Raw genomic sequence first — 21,597 nt, forward strand, 5'->3', positions numbered from 1 at the left:
CTCTCTCTCTCTCTCTCTGTGACTATAATACATAAATAAATAAAAATTTAAAAAAATAAAAAATAAAGACTTTCAAGCAGGCAAAGACACGCGCAACAGGCGGGCAAGACCACAGAAGCTCCAGAAACATCGCGCTCAGATAAGAGTATGGGGGGAAGGACAGTTCTAATCACGTAACTACAGTATTGTTCTCGATTTCTTATAGCTAAGAAGAGAACTATGGCCAAAGGATCAACAGAAGCTGCACTTTATTATAGGTGAAAGCAAGCAATCCGTGAAAATACAGCGTCTACAGGTAGAACGGGCACCTCCCGGCTGCATCCCCAACCCTGAGGAGGTGCCAGGGCCGAGGGCTCGCAGAGGGTACAAGGCAGGGCGGCGGGTGCTTGCCGGCCAGAGCCCCCGCGACTCCACCGCCACGCAGGGGCCCCTGCGGAGGCCACAGTCACCCCTGAGGCCCCCGCCTGGCGCTCCAGAAACAGTGAGCGGAGCAACTTCAGAGGAAAGGGGAGAAAGGCAGAAGGTTCTGTCTCAAAGACAATGACACGGGGCTTAAGCGGCAGCAATGAACGCAGACTCGTTTTTTTGGAAATGCTCCCTCAGAAAGCAGCTCATGAAAGTGACGGGGCTCAGGCTGCGGCTCGGGATGGGGAAGCGTCAGCCTATGTCCGAGCCCAAGGCAGACGCCAACAGAGAGGACGAAGCGGAGGAGGGAGGGAAAAGGGCGGGAGAAGACACAAAGCAAGGCCTTGGGAGGGAGACCAGGCCCAGCCTGGAAGCCTCTGGGGCAGCGGAGGCGCCGCGCCGCGGGCATGTCTAGGCCACATGTTCACGCGAACACACACACTGCCCTGAGGTCACCGTCGCACGCGGCCGGGCACCCGGGTCCGCCAAGCGGCAGCAGTTCCCAGCAAGCCGTTTCCTCGCCGCCCAAATAACCAGGAGAGCCGGGAGCCCCTCCGAAGGCCGGACCGAGGCGCCGCGGGCCGCGCGGCTGGAACAGGCAGGGTCTGCCCGCTCTGGAGGCTCAAGCACCGCCGCTCGGGCCCTGAGGGGCCAGTCCCGGGGCCACACGGGGCACGTGGCCAGGCCGGCGGCGGCGGCGGCGGCGGCGGCGGCGGCGGCGGCGGCGGCGGCGGCGGCGGCGGCGTCAGCGGCGGCTCCAGCCTCCCGGGGCTCGCCCTCCCCAACTCGCGCCTCGCGCTACTCCCCTGGGGCCCGGACGCCGCGACGCGAGGGCGGTGCGAAAGCGCAACGCGTTCGGCGCAAACCCGACCTCAGATCTGCGTCGGGGAGACCCTGCTCCCGGCCCGGGCCCGGGCCCGCCAGGCGCCACGCTGAGCGCGGCCTGCCCGGGGCCCCTCTCCGGGTCGCACGGCAGCGCCACGGGCCGCAAGCACCGGGGACCGTGGACGACTCCTCATCGAGGGGCTCTGGGTCGCAGGGGTTTGCCCGACTCCGGGCTAACGGACGTCGTGCGCGCGCCCCGGGCAGGCGGGCAGGCGGGGCCGGCCGAGCCGCAGGCAGGTGTAGACACTTTCCGACTCGGCATCCTCGACTTACAGTGCGGTTGTCAGGATTGGCCCTACCCCAAGCTTAGGGAGCCTGCACCGATCCGGGGGCCCAGCGGTTGAGCGCCGCCTCCGGCCCGGGGCGTAGTCCTGGGGTCCGGGATCGAGTCCCGCGTCGGGCTCCCTGCACGGAGCCTGCTTCTCCCTCCGCCTGTGTCTCTGCCTCTCTCGCTCTCCCTGTGTCTCTCATGAATAAATAAATAAGATCTTTAAAAAAAAAAAAAAAAAAGGAAGCTCTGTACCATCACACTAGGGGGTCAGAGTTTCAACACACGAATTTTGGGGGACACCCACATTTCAGTCCATCGCCTAAATGAACAAATAAAATTATTAAAGGTTATCTTCGAAACTGCTGCCAGAATGTTCCGATATCTGAGTGGACTCGGGCCCCTTTCCCACCCCAAACTCCCGAACAGCTGACAGGGTTTGGGAGCAGCTCTGAACCGTGCCGCGCAGAACACGGGGTCCTCACAGCGCCGCCTTCACCCACCTCTCCGGCCTCGGCCACATCAGTCCCCTCAGGAACCGCAGCCAGAAGCCACACTCCCTGGGGTCGCGCGGGCACCACCCCTGCTCGCGCCTCCTACCTGTCTCGGGCCGTCCGCCAGCTTAGGACAGGCTGCCCTACGCTGCCAGGCCATTTTTACTTATTTTTCAAGTGTGCACTTAGTACCTCCTTGGGCCAGACACTTCCTACATCCTTCCCCCGGGGCGGGTTGGGCGCTCCTCCGCCGGCCCCGCCGCTGCGGCTCCCGCACACCGTGACCGCCCGGGCAGGGGCCGCGCTTCTAAGCCGAACACTCCTGAGGCGGGGATCAGCACCTCTGGGATCAGCACCAGGCCTACCACTCACCTGTGCCGAATAACTAAATATTTTTTTAAAAGAACAGATAAAAGCATGAGTCAAAGTAGACCATCAATGGATCAGAAAAGAAGAAAGATGACGGAAGCCTTTGTTGTTGTTGTTCCTAACAGTCCACATCCACCTTCCACAGACACAGCTCTGCTCAGAGACTCACACACAGTTTCGGGGATGACCTCGATCACCAGCGAACTGGAACACGGTACAGAAACCACCGGAAGACCCAGAGCAAAGCCAGAGGGAAAGGCCGACGGCGCTTGGCCCAGGACGGGCACACAGAACGCACAGCAGAGGCTGCTTCTCCCTAAAACCACCTTGACGCTCCTCCCATGGGTTTCCCGCCTTTTGGTCTTTCCCGTGACAGCCGCCACACGACTGACAGGCCCCTCACCAAAGCAAGGCCCGGCCCATCCATTCAGGCGGGCACATGGCCCCTTCAGGGGCTGGAGTGGCTAAAGCCCCTTCCCCAAGAGGACAACTCACGTGCACCTCACTCGCTCAGCAGCAGGGACACACACGCGCACACGCACACGCACACGCACACGCACACGCACGCGGCCCCAAGTAGGCGGGTGCCCGCGCCAGCGGGCCCTGCAGTCTGAAGAGGAGCCCTGTGGGTCTGTCCTCCAGCAGGAGGGAGGCGACAGCCAGTGGGGGGCACGACCTTCCGCTCTGACTCCCGGTCGGCCTGTCTCTCCTCTCAAGAGAAACAAGCTCCTGACGGCGCATTTTCTGATGACCAAACAGCAACTCACCTGCCTAAATTTCCTCAGTGACTAAAGAGTTCCTCGCTTCATGCTGAACCAGTAGCTTGAAAGTTTAACATAAATACAAAAAAGGGACTCAAAAATTTATGCCTCTTCCTCAATCCACTGCAGTCTTAAAAAATAATGTATCTGGGGGCATCGCGGTGGCTCAGTCGTTTGGACGTTCGCCCATGACCTCAGGGTGCTGGGATGGAGCCCGCACCCCCCATCAGGCCCCCTGCTCAGCGGGGAGTCGGCTTCTCCCTCTTCCACTGCCCCTCCCCCAGATCATTCATTCTCTCTCTATCCCTCTCTCAAACAAATCTTTTTTAAAAAGTAAAAAATTAAAAACTTAAATAGAAGGCGTTTTAATGTGGTCTGAAGTGCAACTGCTTGGACGGGACTCTACAAAAGAGCTTACACGCTACCACCTCTTCGCAGAAGTAGAAAAAAAGTGCTATAACGCGCTTTTGTCCCGCGGCTATAATTAAGCTTGAAAAAGACCTTCTCCAGTTTTCTCCTCCAAGACATCATCAGATTAGAATTACTCCTGTCTCGTCCTCCCTCACCTCCATGGGCTCCTTCAAAAGTGCCTGACATCCTTCCAGTTCCCCCAAGCAACTCCCTGCTTTCAACTTTTCACAGCTCACTCAAAACCTCTCGTCTCTTGTCCTAAAACTTGCTGATTCCATTTCTTCATTCTCTTTCATCATTCCCTTTCCCCAAAACCTAACATCATATCTTTAACGACTCACTAGGGAAAAAAAAAGTCATTTTAAAAACATTGATGGGCAGCCCGGGGGGCTCAGCGGTTTAGCGCCGCCTTCAGCCCGGGGCATGATCCTGGAGTCCCGTGATGGAGTCCCACGTCGGGCTCCCTGCATGGAGCCTGCTTCTCCCTCTGCCTGTGTCTCTGCCTCCTCTCTCTCTCTCTCCCTGTGTCTCTCATGAATAAATAAATAAAATCTTAAAAAAAAAAAAAAAAACATTGATAATGGTCCCTTGTGATAAAATGGAGAATGTGTGATACAAAACAGCATCTCCCTCATTCAAAACAGTATTTATTGAGTGCCCACTACGTGCCCTGTAAGGACTACAAAACGAGACCAGCTCTCCTGAACTGTGAACGTGGTCAGAGAGGCTGATCCACCTTCACACCACTCTTCACAGCCCATCAGGGAACCTCAGACATAAAGGAAAGCCTCTCTGAAGTCCAGAAAGCTTTGGGCCTCTTCCACTAAGAGGACTTCTGGTATTAAAATATGAAGAAATGAAAAAAAAAATAAAAATAAAAAATAAAATATGAAGAAATGCCAAAACAGAGTGACAAAAACCGTGTATGTATTCAATGTTTACAAGCCATGCCAGGCGGTATTATCGGGCTGGTCTCAAGATAATTACATGGTTCAGTAATGAGACACAAGTTCAAAGTAACATGACCTACGATGCCTTCGTTCAATCCTGTTGTTATGTTTCTGAGGCCCTGTCATTCAAAAGTAATGTCAAGACCAGTGTGAGGTACCTCGTGAGTGGGAAGTTTGGGCCAACAGGCCTCCTGCCCACTACCACCTCCCAGGCCTCTTTACAGTAATGGGTGAAGGAGTCAATAAACAGCAGGAGCCACTGAGGGCAGCAAGTTCTGCCCTCAAAGAACTTACAGACTAATTGGAGTATGGGGGGGGGGGGGTGATACTCTCCACCCCCACCCATTCCAGAATGTGATGGAAGAAACACGGTGCCAGGACACCAGATTCCATCCTGGCCCGATCACTAAGTCATCAATCGTGGGCAAGTCCTCCTCAATATATTAAACCTCAGAGCTCTTATTCTTCTTCCCTATAAAACAGAAGAATTCTTTTCTCAGCCCTGCCTTCCGTACAAAGGTTACTGCAGCTCACATAAGATGGGGTGTTGCTTTGGGAAACTGCAAACCCTCCACAAACGTCAACTACAAAGGAACAAAGGTGGCATGCTCAATCACATGTGGCCGTATCGTCAGCATTAAAAAAAAAATGTCTAATGACATTTATAAACATATAAATTCAGAATTTGACATTGTTGTGTCCAGGGAATAGTAAAAGAAGGAGAGAAAATGTGAATGGTACGATTTGAAAGTTAAAGCGATTTTATGGAACCCCAGAGAGCTCTGGCAATTTGTCTGTGAATATCTGAATATTCGTTATGATCTTTGTGCCTTGTTGAAATAACTTCCATGAGTAACCAGAGGATGACTACTTCCCAAACAAACCCAGATTTATTCCCTAAAGTCCCATACGATCCCAGGCTTTTTCTTCAGTTAAAACTAGCTCTAGCAAGTCTCTTCCCTCTGGACCCGCTGTAATCTTGTGTCCTCCCTCATGCCAAATTTACACAAACATGACTAATGACGTCCTGAATAACCAAAACAAACTGCCCTCTGGAGCTCTTATCTATCTGGTTCACAGGACTACCTTCTTTAGGGTGAGTGCAGGAAGACACACTCTCCCGAGCATCCCTCCTACTCCTGGGGCCGTTCCCAGACTCTCCCCCCTACCCCAGGGCCTTCTCCCCGCACTCATCCTGGGCCCTGGCTGCAGACCACCCTCAACCCTGTCCCCAAGCAAGCCGATTCCCCACCTGGGACTTCACTGCCATAAGGACCTGGACAGGCTCTCATTTGTTTCCAGCCCAGCCCTTTCTAACTGCTCTTTTCTTCTAACAGGCCATTGGTCAACTCCCCCAGGATGTCCCAAGACCTTTCAAACAGGACTTGTAAATTCAGCCCTTCACCTTCCTGCATTCTTTACCCCTCCCTATCCTGTTACAGGATCACATCTATAACCAATGTAGCCAGAGACTCTCCTCCTGCTACCAAACCACACCGATCAGGATCAGATCAGTTTTCCACATCTCAATCTCAACACCTCACTCCCCTTGACGGCTCTGAAACCTCCATTTTCTCCAGCCACATTTGTCACCACTGCTTGGCCAGTCTGGGATCCCCAGCCTCCACACAAGTGTTTCCCAAAGTGTGGAACACATACTACTGGTGATCCCCCAACATGATGCTAGATCAAGCTCTAGAACCTTTTTCTCTTTGATGATTAATGCTTCTCTTCTAGAATAGAAATTAATCAAATTAATTCAATGAAATTAAAATCAACTCTTAAGGTGTCTATCAATACTGCATTTTCAGTGATAGTTGTTTTGAACGAGCTTTCACCCCTCTAATCTAGGGGGCTATAAAAAAAAAATCCCACGCCAGGGTATATCCAGACCAATTAAATCACAACCCGGTAGGGTGGGAATGAGCGCTGGGTTTGGAAATCCCTCTGGTGCTTCAAATGTGCCAGTAAATTTGGGTATTATCCCATTAGAATGAGCCTAAAATAGGTATTTAAGGTCAAAGATTGAGCCCATCTAAAGAAAATGAAGTAATTAGTCAAAGGCACAGAACACGAATAGGAAGGGTACCCAACTAACCTTGTCTGCCCACAACTTCAGCACGGAACGTCTAGCAACCCTACAATGGCCCTCAGTCTCTGGCAACCCCAGAGAGTTGGTCACCCTGAGTAAGGCAATGTCTCAAGTGTGGGAACGAGTGCTAGCATTTCCCAAAATGTGTTCTGCAAAATGCTATCCACCCTCCCCAGGGTGTTAACAAAGGGGTCCACGGTGGAATAACCTCAAAGACTAGGGATATCCAGGCTATCCCAGGGTAAGTGATAAGGGGTCCCTCAAAGCCAATTCTCAGAACTTTCAATTTACTATGAAAATTTATACTGGCAGAGAGAAGAGGACTGTAATGTCCTGCATTTCTCAAACTTACTTGAGGACTTCTTTCGTGGTGCACTTTTTGATTTCAGTTTCAAGAAACTTCTTCGAACATCCTGCCTCACTTGTACTTCCAGATAACTTGGGGAAAAGATAAATCTGATAAAGTTATTTTTCATTATCAATCCCATGTTTGAAAACAAAAGTCCAGGCTCCTTAGCAGGCAGTCTCCTTCCCCAGCTCTCGTGCTTGTTTCTCTAACTTCTAGAAGCATTGTTGCAACACTGATTCTAGTTCAGAACTGGGTGGCCCTGACACTCCCCATTTCTGGAGAGGCCAGTGCCCCAGTGGTGCCACTCCTGCTGAACCAAGCACCAAACTTTTGAGGAGCAGAGCTCTGGTAACACTTGGTTCTGAAGGATGCTGTCTTTCCTAAAAGCCTCTGTGCCTCAAAGGCCCCTTTCTCACCTGCTACCTTCTTCCTCAACCTTCAAGATGCTCAAGAATATCCTTCTTCTGAAAAGAGGACTTCAGATGCCCCCTCGAATAAAACGGCACCCATCTTCAGGTTCAGAGTCCCATTCTGGTGTTTGCTCTCTTGTAATCTGGCTATTTATTTTTCTGCCTCTCCCAAGCTGAGCCCTCCGACAGCCGTTCTGTCTATATACGTTCAGTGCCTGGCACATAGTAGCTACTCAACAAATCTATAGAGAGAGAAGGAATAGCCAAACAGAGGAGATAATATATGAACTTGGTCTAGGGAGACCTTTAGAAAGTAAGGTTGTCATGCAGAATCAAGTTTGTCGGTTCGGAGTTTCGTGGTTGGAGACCTTAGGCAAGAGAAAGAAGCAGAATCTAAGCTAACGCTGCAGAGAATCAAATCATAAATGAATAGCATCACCTATTCTTTATACTATACAAAAAAATTAAATTCTCAGTTTTCCTGAAATGAAAACTAAATCCAGATAATCTTCTGCTTAACATTTAACAGACAAAAATCACCAGGCACAGTGGGAAATAAAACACCATTTGACCTCTAAATCTGTGTTCATCTACTTCACAAAGATTCCTTCTGACAATTCTAAGTTTAAACAAACCTTTGTGCAGAGTGCTCCAGCAGGTTTAATGTAGTCACAGCTGTCAAAATCATGGGCAATGTATCATACTTAAGAGAGCATTTGAAAATGTGTCAATAATTATAATTAGACACTTGTACCAGATCTAATATACTTTCACTACCCTTTAACTTCATCTGATGTAAAATTAAAACCAGTTTCTTAAAAGTGCAACTCTCAGATCATAATTTAATTCTAAAGTAGATATAAAACCTGTCACACTACAGAGATACAGTACATTTTACTCAAGAGGAGAAAAGGCCACGGTGTTGTAATACATCATTTTAGGTAAGGTGACCACCTTTAATGCTGAAAGGGTAAAATACATTCCTGAGGTGACATAATCTTCCAATATTTACTTCACCCGTTTGTATTTAAAGATCTTTTTCTTCAAAATTATGCATGACCCACAGCTCAAAGACAGTAACTGTTAACAGGCCCGTTTATTTCCTACCAGCCTTTTTTTCCCCTCCATGTCCATATGTGTGTGTGTATATATACACATGCACACACACACACGTATATACATATAATATATACACATACGTATATACATACATATATGTATGTCTGGAATTGTACTGTTTTCTGTTTACTTACACTTATGGAATTATATAGAATTTATGGGTATGGAACTATATAGTTTTTGTGTCCTGCTTTTTCTACTTAATGCTGTTTTGTATACAACAGCCTGTCCTATTCATCCCCCACATTTCTGCATGCCCACTATGGATAAAGCAGCATACCAAGCATAGAACACACATGCACAGAGTACCAAACAGTCTTGGCTCTTGGTACTCACCCCACAGATATATACAAAAAAGAAGAAAGGATCTAACTAGATGGAATAGCCAACAAAACCCTCTTTTGAGAAGGTTACTTTGAAGGTGAGATCTGTTCCTGAAAACTCATGAGATAAAAAATTGATGACTATATAATGTTCCATTTCGTGAATAAAAATGTATATCTTATGTACCTAACATACATAAAGGTTATATGTATAGGTTATTAAAGAACATTTAAGTGTTTTGTTTTGTTTTATTTTGCTACTCTACAGCTAGATGAATACATTTGTATATTTAAAGAGCTTTAGTAAGTAATTTTTTTTTTTTTAAATGAGTAACCAAGGGCTCAAAATCTTATCCAGGAAAATTACATTTATATTGGCAGCCCAAAATTTTTAAGTCTTTGAAATAAAAAATCTAAGTATGTTGCTTAATTCTGGGGGAGCCAATTTCTAAAGAAAAAAATGCAGCATGGGAAAAAACATGAATTTTATATTAAATTTTATTTACTTGAGTTTGAATTTTTAAATACATCTAATTTGGTAACTGCCAGGAAACCCAACCATTTTATTAAGCTACACCAGCTAAATACCTCAAAATTTGCAACAATCCCCTAACATATCTTCTTCATATTATAAAAACTTTGAACGATCAAAAGCAGCCCACTCTGGTAGGCTCCAAAATCATAAATAAAATTTTGCTGTTTTTTAAAAACTGTCTATCATATGCTTATTGCTTTTTTAAAAAGCTATTACAAAAATAAAACTTTTTCCCTAAGTCTAAAAATCCATTGCCTCTATTCTTGATCAATAATAAAAAGCTGACTATACAAGTTTCTTGGTCACTAAATGCCTACTTACCACTCACCATATTTTTTCTAAAGATAATCAGCCATATAAGCTCTGCTTTTAACATAAAGCACAAACCAGACACAGTGCTTTAAAACAATCAAAGTAAAGCTGTGGTTAGCAAGGCTTCCAAAGCCCAGGGTTCTTCAGACTCAAACTTACATAGGGAAAAAAAAAAAAAAATCATCAGGTTCCATTTACTGTAAGTACTAAAAAGCAGGCAGACTGAAAGATAATCAACAAATTATTAAACTTCAGAAATAGCTGAGTCTATGCTCTTTCCAAAGATGAGGAAAGTACCATGGAGAAAAAAGTCAAGAAAGTGACTTTCTTGGGCCACAAAATTGATTTACACCAGAGAACAGATTCCCTGCTTGAGTCTCACGCATTGCTTTGTCATTTCCACCACGTCACTTTGCTTCATTACAACAACTCAAAAATCGAATTCTTGGTACAACCTATACTATAATTTAAAATGTAAATACCCAGGGCAGCCTGGGTGGCTCAGTGGTTTAGCGCTGCCTTCAGCCCAGGGTGTGATCCTGGAGACCCGGGATCGATTCCCACATCCGGCTCCCTGCATGGCGCCTGTTTCTCCCTCTGCCTGTGTCTCTGCCTCTCTCTCTCTTTCTCTCTCATGAATAAGTAAAATCTTAAAAAAAAAAAAAGTAAATATCCTTAGATTCAGTAATTCCAGTCCTTGATATTTACAGCCAGCTACAAGAGACAGACAGATCTACATAGTAGCATATGTAGAGTCACTGCCACACTGTAACACATAATGTCACCTAAAATAAGTAAAAGACTACTTACATAAATTATAATACACCTACACGAAGGAATTACCTTTCAAAAGAATAAGAGAATTGTTCATACCGATAGGAAAAGATTTCCAAGAAAAATTCAGTGAAAAAAGTCAGGTAAAGAATGCAAATTGTAAAATATACTATAAGAAAAACACATTAGTATGTGTTTATAAATATAAAAATGATCCCTGGAAGGATACACAGTCAGTTTTAATGATGGTTTTTCTCTAGGAAGGTAAAGAAAAAGCTGGAAGACAAAAGTTACCTTCCCTATACACCCTTCCTATACTTCAAATCTTCTACTGAGCACATGTAACACCATTGTCTCTAAAACATAAACTATCATAAAAAATAAAAATATCTGGTTATTAAGAAAAAAATTATGGGAATCCACATCAATGTACTCACGTAATGAAATAAAGCTATGAATCAGAAATAAAAACACCCAAAAAGGAGACTGTAATGTCTGAGACAAAAGCATGAAAACGATATTAACACTGTAAGTTAACTATACTGGAATTAAAATAAAAAACTTAATTTAAAAAAAAAAAAAGTATGAGAACAAAAGAAATTCCCCCCTGGAAGATTTTCATGCTCAAAGGCCACATCTGGGAAAGATTCACTCCACCTGTGCCTAGAATGTCCTAAAACAATAAGACCTTCAGGGATCACAAGGGGAACCAAGTGGGAGAATGAGAACAGCTAGCTGATTAAGTAACAATGTGTTGGAGGGAATCCTAAACAAACAAGCCAAGATAAGAAGAAGAAAAAAAAAACTCATCTGTAATTTTAAAAGGACATTCCATTCTAAACTGGCTAAAAGAATAAATCTCAAAACAAATCATTCGCTCCTGGCACTGTTTTCCCCATCTCACAGGGCTAGAGTAACCACTTTTTCTGTCACCTGTGATGGAAGAAGAAGAAGAAAGAAGAAAGAAGAAAGAAGAAGAAGAAGAAGAAGAAGAAGAAGAAAAAGAAAGAAAGAAAGAAAAGGAAAGAAAGGAAAAGAAAAGAAAGAAAAGAAAAGAAAAGAAAAGAAAAGAAAAGAAAAGAAAAGAAAAGAAAAGAAAAGAAAAGAAAAGAAAAAAAAAAGAAAGAAATCGTTAGGGTTCCTTTCACTTAATTTAGGCTCAGTGCAATAGGGCATAAACCTAAATTGCAGGTGTCAGCCATCAAACAGTATATGTGCCTTTGATTCTATGAGCAGATGTTTATCAGGCCCCATGGTCAAAAGTTGAAGACTGTAACGGTATTCCTTTATTAGGATAAACATTAGATTTATTTGCAAGATAAGGCGCTTGACCCAAAAAAGTCAATAAGAGACTTTGAGCTGTTTGTGTAGCTGGTTCATTCAGACCTCAGCCCATTTCTTCCTAGTTCCAAAAGGGACCTTTCTCCCCCAGATCCAAGTGCCCTTGGATGGCATCCTGTAACACAGATCGAATCCCCACAGCTCCAAACCGTTATCTGCTGGGTCCAGGGCCATGTTTCCAACTCCTCACAAGCCTCCAGGAAGCCCTCTTCTCTGTGCTAACTCCAGAAGCGGAAACCCAATACCATGCCCTGCTCCAGACCAGCTCTTAACCTTTCGTTTTAAGATCAACACCATGCTCTGGGCCATCCAAGTTCCCCGGGTCAGATGCTTCTGCCTCTCACTCGCTCCTTCCCTTCTTCACAAAAATGATTTGTGCACCTTACAGCTTCTCCGGCCCGAGGCCCAAACCCTGATTCCATCCACTCCTGGGCACCCACCCTCACCCCTCAGGGTGGCGACAGAGAAGCCTACCCACCAGGGGACCCACCCAGAGGCCCACAGGGACAGCGTGACGCAGGCCTCAGGCCTGGGAGGTCAGGTCCCCGCAGAGGCCTGGGCCCCGAGCTGCCAGGCCCGCAGGTTCGCAGAAGAATGTGCAGAGTTGAACGTTTTACGGGAAATACCCCCAAGTTTAAACGACAGCAACTACTTCAACAATGAGAAGGAAAAACTGTCTTACATTCGGGATCACACGGGTCAGAACTCTGAGGGGTGCTGGGCCCGGGGCCACCAGTTTTCAAAGTCTGCATTAGAGCAAGTGCCTTTGGGGTGGACAGCGTGGGTGCAAGTTCAGGTGTGTGACCCCCGACATCTTCCATCACCCCTCTGAAGCCTCGGTTTCTCCTGCTGTAAAATGGGGGTAGGAGAGTGGGTCGGTCAGCAGGGGTGAGCCTCAGGGGAGAGCACACAGGGAAGGCGCCTGAGCAGGCCTCCCCACGGCCGCGGGCTCACGGACGCTCTTTTAGAACCAAGTCTAAAATTTTGAGCCCGGCACTCAAAGTAAACCAAAATTTGGCTCTCAGCCTCCTCTTCCACATTCTTCCACCGCGCAAACCCCACCGTACTCTACACGGTCACACCACGTCACCCGGCTGGTCGCTCCAGACGCTGCCACATACGCCCAGCAAAACGTGACAGGACAGGACAGTGTGTGCAACAGAAGGCGGCGCCGCACCGACCGTCCTACCCAGCTCCGCTCCAGAGCCCGAGTCAGCTCGGCCTTCAGCCGGCCCAGGTCCCGCTGCCTCCCCGAGGAGCTGCACCTCAAGGCATGCAAGCCCAATTCCAGGGGCGACAAATTCGTGCAAATGCGTTTATACAACGTGGCCCTTAAACGAAAGCCAGCCACCTCATAGGCACTGGCCCGTTCCCTGCTTGGGCAGGGTGCCTAGTCCCCATCTGTACGATGCTCAAAACGGTACCATCAAAGTGGTACCTTTTTCCAAGGCCAGCCTGTCACTTCCGCAAGTATTATTTGCTCCTTATCCCTCTGTGTCTCCTGACCAAGATACTTGGCCTCCTGCCGTTTATAGTTAGATGTCCGATTCTTCAGTCTTCCTCTTAGTGGCCTCTTACTCCAGTGCAGCCTAAGATCAACTTAATTTTGCTGTCTTTTCCATGCCCAGCCCCAAGTCCGGGAGGCCTTGATAAATGCTCAACAAATGAAGGAAGAAGAAAAGGGGAAACGATGGAGGAGCAGCAGCAAGGCAGGAAGAGATTTTAATGATAAGGACAATGATAGCTATGATGACTGCGGCCACCAATTCAGCTCTTACATCTTTGGATGCAAAGAGCTGGCCCCTACTAGCCTTGTTTTGTGTTTTGGAACAGTAACTGTATCGGTCACCTCGCCTACTACTTGCCCATTCTCCTTTCAGTGCAGGTGACCTAAAAAGGGACTCCTCCTATCCCCTCATTACTGACAGCCACCATCCCATTTCACGTATAATCTAAATAAACAGGGATCTAAGTGGCTCCTGCCCCCAGTTTAAATTAATTAGGCCCACCTTTGATGTCGATTAGGATCAAGACGATCATGTACTTTTGGAGCTGGTCCAAAGCACATATTAGTCACTTTAATCTGATATACAGAAACAAGCAAAGACCCCCTACACAGAGAAGAAAAAACAATGGGTGGGGGAATGGTGGGAGAGCAGAAGGGCACAGACCATCTGTAGAATAATTGAGACTCAACAAAAAGAAAAACAAAATTCTCATCCAGATTAGCAAATGTCCAATAAACAAATTAAGGCTGATTTCCACAATATCTCGAATAGTTGTGGGTTTTTTTTTTTTCCAAACTGCTAGTTAGAACCTATTAGCAAGTTGTGAAATCAATTTAGTAAACAGAAACCAGAATTAAAAAAAAAAAAAGACTAGAAATTAGGAAGCACTGCTATATTGTTTGTAAAAATTGTAATTCAGCTTTATTTTTAATATGCATGTGTGTATGTGTGCGTACTCAGTCATGATGTAAAATGTATTGCTGCGAGTAAAAAATGTTTTTAAAACACTGAAATAGAACATTTATGTTTATATAATCTCCAGGGACTGAGATTTTCCATTTTTTACTAGGGCCACACTCATAAAGTAAGAGAATATTTGTTCTTGCCACCTGTTGTGCACAACAGTTCAGTTCCTCAAGTTCAAAAACATCTAAAAACAAAATATATCACTTGGCACACTTGTCCCTTACCATTTTCCTTATTCTCAAAAGGAAGATAAAGGTCACTCCAGATAACCACCTACACTTTTCCCTCCTACTGGTTGTCCTATGTATATATTTCTATCTTGTGTTAAGTCCCTGACATCAAGTTACGAGTCCAAAAGCTTCAGCTTCCTTAGTGGTACTCACTTATAAGTGAGTATTAAAGTATAAGTATTAACCTATAACTTGAGAGCGATCCATCAGGCACATTATGTTTTCACAAAGAGTACCCCACCACTCACCAGTAGCTACAACAGAGGAAGTTTGGCTTAAAATATCTCAACTCATCCCCTCTACACCAGAATGCCTTTTCTCAAGTTCTTTTTATTGCACATCTTTCTCAGTATCCAGTCTCTTCGAATTCCAAGTACCATCCCACATCTAATATCCAGCTTTGTCTCAGACCACTCCTATGTTCCTTTATCTCCTCTGTACATTTCCCATCAAACTCAAGGTTATTTTTAGAAGTTCAATCAATAATTCTTCCATGATTGCTGAAAAAAGAAAAACTGGAGCAGTTTTCTCTGTGTTATAATTTTTTTTTAAGTAAGCTCTACATCCAATGTGGGACTTGAACTCATGACCCCGAGGATCAAGAGCAGCATGCTCTACCAATTCAGCTAGCCAGGCACCCCAGAGCGATCCTATTTTCAATGTCATCCATGCTGCGTGGAGGCTAGCGAGGACCCATCTTAGCTTTTACAGACGAGCAAGGCACCCAGCTATCAAGCATTCAAGCAGAAAAGGTCGACATGGCATGCCCACTCAAATCGGCCCTTAAAAACCTATCAAAAGAGAAGTTCACTCTGGAATATCTCCATTTTCCAGAGGTCATCCATATTCCACCTCCACGGGAGTGTTGCCTACCATACTGTTTTCACTGTCAACTGTTTGTGAACATATGCAACAGGACAAAGTCAGTGTGAAGGAGTCAACTCACCAACTGAGTCCCAGCCATGCACTCAGTATCACAGGATTCCATGCTCTGTAGGATATTAAATATGAGTTGAGATATTCCTCCCCAAAAAGGGTTTTGCCCTTAGACCCAAAAACAATAGGAAGCATAAGTTTAAAAGAATTCAATAAATGCTTGTTGAATCCACTATGTTACAACACCAAGCTCTTATGTCTTTCATCCCTTCTTCCCAAACTTATGCTTAAGGACTTCTGTGTCTGGTATCCTCTGCTTTCAGGCTGCCTCCCGGACTCCCTAGAGTACTGGGCTTGTCTGCCTCTCTAATAAGCAATCATACAGTCATTCTCTCGACAATTAAAAAAACCACCTACTGACTGTGTAGTCGGGGCCAGGCACTGGGTTAGGTGCAAAACATAGACCAAAGAATAAGACACAATCCTTGCCCTCAAAGAGCCCAGTGAGAGGATTCTGAAAGGTCTGAAGTTGGTGAAGGAGAATGAATGGTGTCAAACAAATAGACGGAGGGGTGAATAACTTGAAGTCTCTGCCCTCAAAAAGATCAATCAATACAGAATGAGTAGTAAAGATGATAAAATGCTAGGAAAATGCCAAAAGGCAAAATCCAGGACGCAGCATTCCTGCGCCGAGATTACCCTGAGCCCTGAGGATTTGGCTGTCCCCAAAAGTGGGGGGAAGGGCAACGCAAAAAGACGGACTCCAAGGCTTGGCCTCCATGATGAGAAAGTGCTGAACCTATGAGGACACCTGAGAGAAGAATCATGAGGATACCTATGCTGAAGGGGACCCCCTGAGCTGGCCCCATTGTCCAAAGACCAAACCCCACCTACAGCATGAACCTCCACAAAATCTGGAAAAACTAAAATTCAGAGTCACTTTCCTGATCACAGAAATAAAGGCCAAGTACCCAGAGCAAACAATGAAGCAACCCGAATGGGCAAAGTGGAATGTTGGTCAGAGACTGAAACCCAAAAATCAAACAAATGAGTAGTGGTGGCTCTGGAAAACAAACTCTCATGGATCACAGAAGAGTCTTTAGACATATAAACAAGCTCAGATTTCCCTAAATGCATATGAGAGCACAGGAATATTATTCAACTGGGCAGTTGGTTTGAATATTGGGGACAGGGAAGTATCTGTTTCAACTTCAAAAAGGAAGCTGCTGGGGGTCGTTAGTTAATTTGGGGAGCGTGAATGCAAACAGAACCACCTCCCATCTGAACCAAAGGCCACGGTTTGCCAACCACACCATCTTCGGGAAGCTCTTTCAAAAGGAGTCTTTGATTTGAATGCCCTTCCCCAACAGACAAATCCTGCTTAAACTAGCAGGGCAAGCAAGAGCAGTCTAGGGCCAACCAACTGCTAAAAAAGAAGAGGTAAACCTTCCACTTGGTTCTTCGGAGAGCTGCAACTGGCCACAGAAAGAAACACAAAGTTCTCACTCCCGGAGATCAAAGAAGGCATTTTGTACCAGGAAACTGAATTCAAATTCTCATTTCCAGGAATAAAGCCACAGTGCCCAATATTTGCTTGGGAAAGTAAAACAGGAGACCATGTGGACTCCAACTAAAATCTTTGATGGCTTCACTTCTCAGCCTCGCCAGTTTAACGCTGTTAACATCTTACCCAGGCTTTGCTTTAACTTAAATCCCAGCTTTCCAGCCTGAATGGGTACCCACTGGGTAAAAATGAAAGCACTGTAACACTTCATGACAGCATTTTCTGACCCATCCTGAGTACTAGATGTATGTGACGAGGTGAGGCTGACAAGTGCCAGCTTCGGCTCAGCCCTAGCCTCCCCTAACCACAGTCAGGAGAAACCACTGCAGCCCGCGCTCTGATGTTGGTCACAGTATTGAAACGAGAGTGGAAGCAGGAGAATACAGAAAAGGGGGGACATACCTCAATCTCCTTCAGGTATGACAACAATCAACTTGCTTTAAAATTATCACCTGGGGTCTTATCAATCAGCCAACAGCATTTGCGTGCCTACTTCGCACAGGCACCAAGCTGTCTAGTCATCATAGTGCAGGGAAATATTCCCCAAGTAGTCATTATGTTAATAGTCATGTGTTTAATTTTCTTTATCTTTTTACCAAAAAATATGTATTATGTATGTAGGTTAGAAAGTCTAAAAATAAAATCAGCACCCTTGAACCCACCACCCAACCCAAAACCCCAGAAGGTCACCAATGCTCCATCATCTACCTACCCCTTCCTCCCTGAACCTCCCCGGGTCCCTGCAAAATACACACACACACACACACACACACACACACACACCAGGTAATCATTTAATCGTTGTCCTGAATCTGGGGTTTTATTATGAGTACAAATGCATCTTTATGATTACATCCTATTACTAACAAGGGAGTTGGCTTTCCAAATATGGCAATGATATATTGGTTCTTCTTAAAGGATGACATCTTTTAAGTTTTTCTAAGGGCAATCACCACTTTAAAGAAAAATACTAAATAATTAATAGACTGAAACTTAGCCATAACAAACTCATGAAGACAGTGTATGAGTGAATGAAATTTGTCAAACACTGGCCAAAAGGGGCTGAGGACACGCGTTCCAGAGTCCCACAAACTCCTGGTTCAAATCCTGACTCCACTGCGGACTAGCTCTACAACTAGGGCAACTACTCAATTTCAGGAAGCCTCAATTCCTCATCATAAGAGTGAAATAATAATAAAACATATGGTTGCTGTGAAAATGTAATGAAAAATGCATGTGAAGAGCTGAGCACTGTGCCTAGCACATATCCAGTGCTCCCCAACATATCTGTCACCAAATTCATTCAAACATATCAAAGGGTTTTTGCTACCATTAACAGTGCACTTCTTCCCAGTGTCTAACAAGCTGTGCATTAGACCCCTTCACATAAAGATAAATCAAGATGCAGAGATCCAACAGCAGAACAAGCACAGAGGACTGTTCCCAGTCCCAGCTCCTCTTTGTCTAAAGTACTTTTTGCGCACATGCACGCACACACATACACACACACATTGATTCAATCTTCACCTCATGACCTTGAATAACAGGATCATTTTTCAAGCGCATCTTCCTCCCCCATAAGGCTGGACTACTTGATCCAACAATCCTACCTAGAAGTCTATCATGATCCTCACAGTATTGGTTCAGTGCAATCTAAGGTAAGTCATAGTCTCCACTGCTTCAATCGTTGTTAGCTGTTTGGTGGACAGAGGCAGAAAATTTGGTAAATCACTACTGTGAAAAGAATCATTACAATGCTATTAATGGCATTAAGTTCCCCACTTCTGAAATTAATTACATTCCTGAAGAAGGCAAACTCCTCCATCTCCAAGCAGCATCCTTAATATTCTTTTAAATTACTCAGGGATAACAAGAAATTCACTCGGATTCAAATGATCACTCTCTTCCAAGGTACAAAAGTTGTAAAACCACTACCTAAATTGAGTTTTACTTAAAACCCGCTCTCTCCATTTCAAGAAAAATTCACCCCAACTCCAGAAAAGGAGAGTATGAACCCAATCTAGCCCCCCTCCCAGCTCTTGAGTTTTGCCATTTATCCAGAATTTACTGCAACATCACTCACCACCTTCTGAGTGTCTGCGTGCATGTGGGGTGAAGCAGAAATGCTATTAACCCACCACACAATTCCATCGATTTAAGAGCCACACATTGCAGCTCCAAAAGACTTCCTTTTTGGTTTTTGTTTTGTGTGTTTAGTTCCAGGCCAGAAAACAGAAACGACTGCATCACAAAACAAAGTGATTAGGTCTTAGGAGCCAGGTGATCCAAGTCCCATCCAGGCCTAGGACAACCTCTTGACCCCTCTGTCCCCACCAGCGAAACAGGGGCAGGGGAGGCCCCTATTTCATACCAAAGCATCCTGTAAAGCTGGATGGCGAGGCCAGTGTCTGAGGTCAGCACAAGTCTAGTGTCTGCTGGCTGCCCAAGCCCGGGCCCCCAGCCAGCCACCCACCTCCAGAGACAAGTGCCAAGACATACTATAGTGTTTCCATTTAAGGCCTGCCACTTGGATCAGCCCATCTCTGAAATTTCTTAACACCACCTTTCCAGGAAGAATTTTTTTGGGGGAAAAGGGAGGTGGTGTCTATTTTTTGCCACCGCCTTCCCTTGGGCTGTCAGAGCAGTCTGCATCTCTGGGACAGGATTCTTTAAAACCACTGGGCTATATCTAAGTCTCAATTAGACGGCCTCTTCTCAAAAACAATACAAACTGTGTATGAGGCCAGTCCTCTTTCCCATCACCTAATTCCCATCACTCCTAGTCTCTTCTCTCTCCATCTCTCTGAAACAGACACACACACACAAAAGCAAGCCCAACAAAACGAACAAATCCACTGATTACTTTGCTACCTCCTTCCAAAAGCCAAATTAAGCACAACTTTTTAGCCATGACTTTTCTCCTGCAGTGTTTTTCCTCCCTCGGTAGCTTCCTCTGCAGCTTCTCTCCCAGGCAGGGAGCGTTCAAAACTCCGGGGAAAGGGGCTGTGGGCGCGGGGGGAGGGGAGCCACGTCTGGCGCGGGCCGGACAGACCGACGGCGGCCTAGAGCCCGGGGCGCGCGGGGCGCGCGGGGCGCCCGGCGGCCCCGACCCGGCCCCGACCCGGCCCCGGCCCGGCCCCCGCGCGGCGCGCCCCGCCCGGCCCCAGCCTCGCTGCCGGTTGCGGCGGGGAGGGAAGGGCTTTAAACTTGGCAAAGTCTCGAGCAACATCTGTAAGCACGTTTGCCTGCTGGGGTCGGGAGCCGAGTCCCACATTCCTGGCTCGAAGCTTTCTCAAACTGCAGCTCGGAAGCCCGGGGGGCGGGCGGGAGTTGAGCGGAGTTTATTGGCTGCGTCTCCCGCAGAAAATTCCTCCGGGAAGCGCCCGGCGTTCGGCGGCGGGGCCGACGCGGCCGGGAGCGGAGACGCGGCCCCGACGGAGCGGCCCCGACGGGGCGGCCCCGCGGCCCAGCCCCGGGCAGCACTGCCGGGCTGCAAAGCGCTGGCCCCGCCGGCGGGGAGGCTGCGGGAGGAGGCACCGAGGCGACCGGGAGGCCCCCGGCCCCGCCGCCGCCGCCCCCCGCCCCCCGCCCCCCGCCCCGGCCCCGCCGCCCGCCCGCCCTCACCTCTGGTCCCGCCGCGGCCGGGCTGAGCCGGGAGGCGGAGAGCGAGCCCGCCGGGCGCTGCGGGTCGGGTCGGCGCGGGCGGGCGGGGCGGGCGGGCGGCGGGCGAGCCCGGAACTCGGCGGCGGCGGCGGCGGCGGGGGCGCGGGCTGGGGCTGGGGCTGGGGCTGGGGCTGGGGCTGGGGCTGGGGGCAGCCTGGCGGCGGCGGCGGCCACCGGGGAAGAGCCGGGGAGGGAGGGGAGGCGGGGGGAGGAGGAGGAGGAGGAGGAAGGGGAGGGGGCGGCGGGATAAACTTCCCGAGGCGCGGGGGCGCGGGCGGGGCGCGGCCGGGGAGCTGGCGGGCGGCGGGCGCGGCGGCGGCGGCGGCGGGGAGGCGGCCCCGGAGTAGGAAAGTTCCCGGGCGCGGAGGGGAGGCTGCGGCGGCGGCGGCGGCGGCGGCTGCGAAGAGCAGGAGCCGGAGCGGGAGGAGCGGGAGCGGCGGGAGGAGGAGGAGGAGGAAGTGGCTGCGGAGCGCTCGGCCAATGGGTGTCTGGAGCTGTGATTAACCAGGCAGCAACACATCATTTCCTCCCGGCGCGGATCCAGGAGCCGGGAGGGAGAGGGAGGCGGCGGGGCGGGGCCGGGCCCGCGCCCCCTGCAGGCGCCCGGCCGAGGGCGAGCCCGCCGAGCCCGCCCGCCGCCCCGCCGCCCCGCCGCCCCGCCGCCCCCGCCGCCCCCGCCGGGCCGAGGACGCGGCGAGCGCCGGGCGCGGGGTCCTGGGGGGCGGGGCGGCGGCGGCCAGGCCCGAGCGGGGCCGGGCGGAGAGGCGGGCGGGCGGGCGCGCAGGTAGGCGCGGGCGGGGCGGCTCCCGGGCGCGGGGGGCGCGGGGGGCGCGGGCGGCGGGGCGGCGGGGCTCGGCGTGCGCCTCCGAATCCCCTTCCACGTTGCTCACTTGCCCGCGAGGTCCGGGTTATGCAAGAGCTTGCCATCTTCGCAGTCGGCCTCCTCAGCAATAAAAATGAGCGGGGGGCGGGCGGGGGGGGGGCTTCTGCGG

At 48.4% G+C, this 21,597-nt stretch overlaps 1 protein-coding gene across 2 annotated transcripts in view; it reads right to left on the bottom strand.

Moving 5' to 3' along the window:
- ACVR1 (activin A receptor type 1) overlaps positions 1-20,712 on the bottom strand; it is a 125,041-nt gene extending 104,329 nt beyond the window's left edge. The window contains exon 1 of one of the 2 annotated variants that reach the window (XM_041773518.1): positions 20,567-20,712. The gene's annotated coding sequence lies outside the window, so the exon portion shown is untranslated. The remainder of the gene's footprint in view (positions 1-20,566) is intronic. The other variant, XM_041773521.1, reaches the window with a different exon arrangement.
- Positions 20,713-21,597: the final 885 nt, after the last annotated feature.

This window comes from Vulpes lagopus, chromosome 11 (genome assembly GCF_018345385.1).
Source record: "Vulpes lagopus strain Blue_001 chromosome 11, ASM1834538v1, whole genome shotgun sequence".
In the NCBI taxonomy this organism is placed as follows: Eukaryota; Metazoa; Chordata; class Mammalia; order Carnivora; family Canidae; genus Vulpes; species Vulpes lagopus.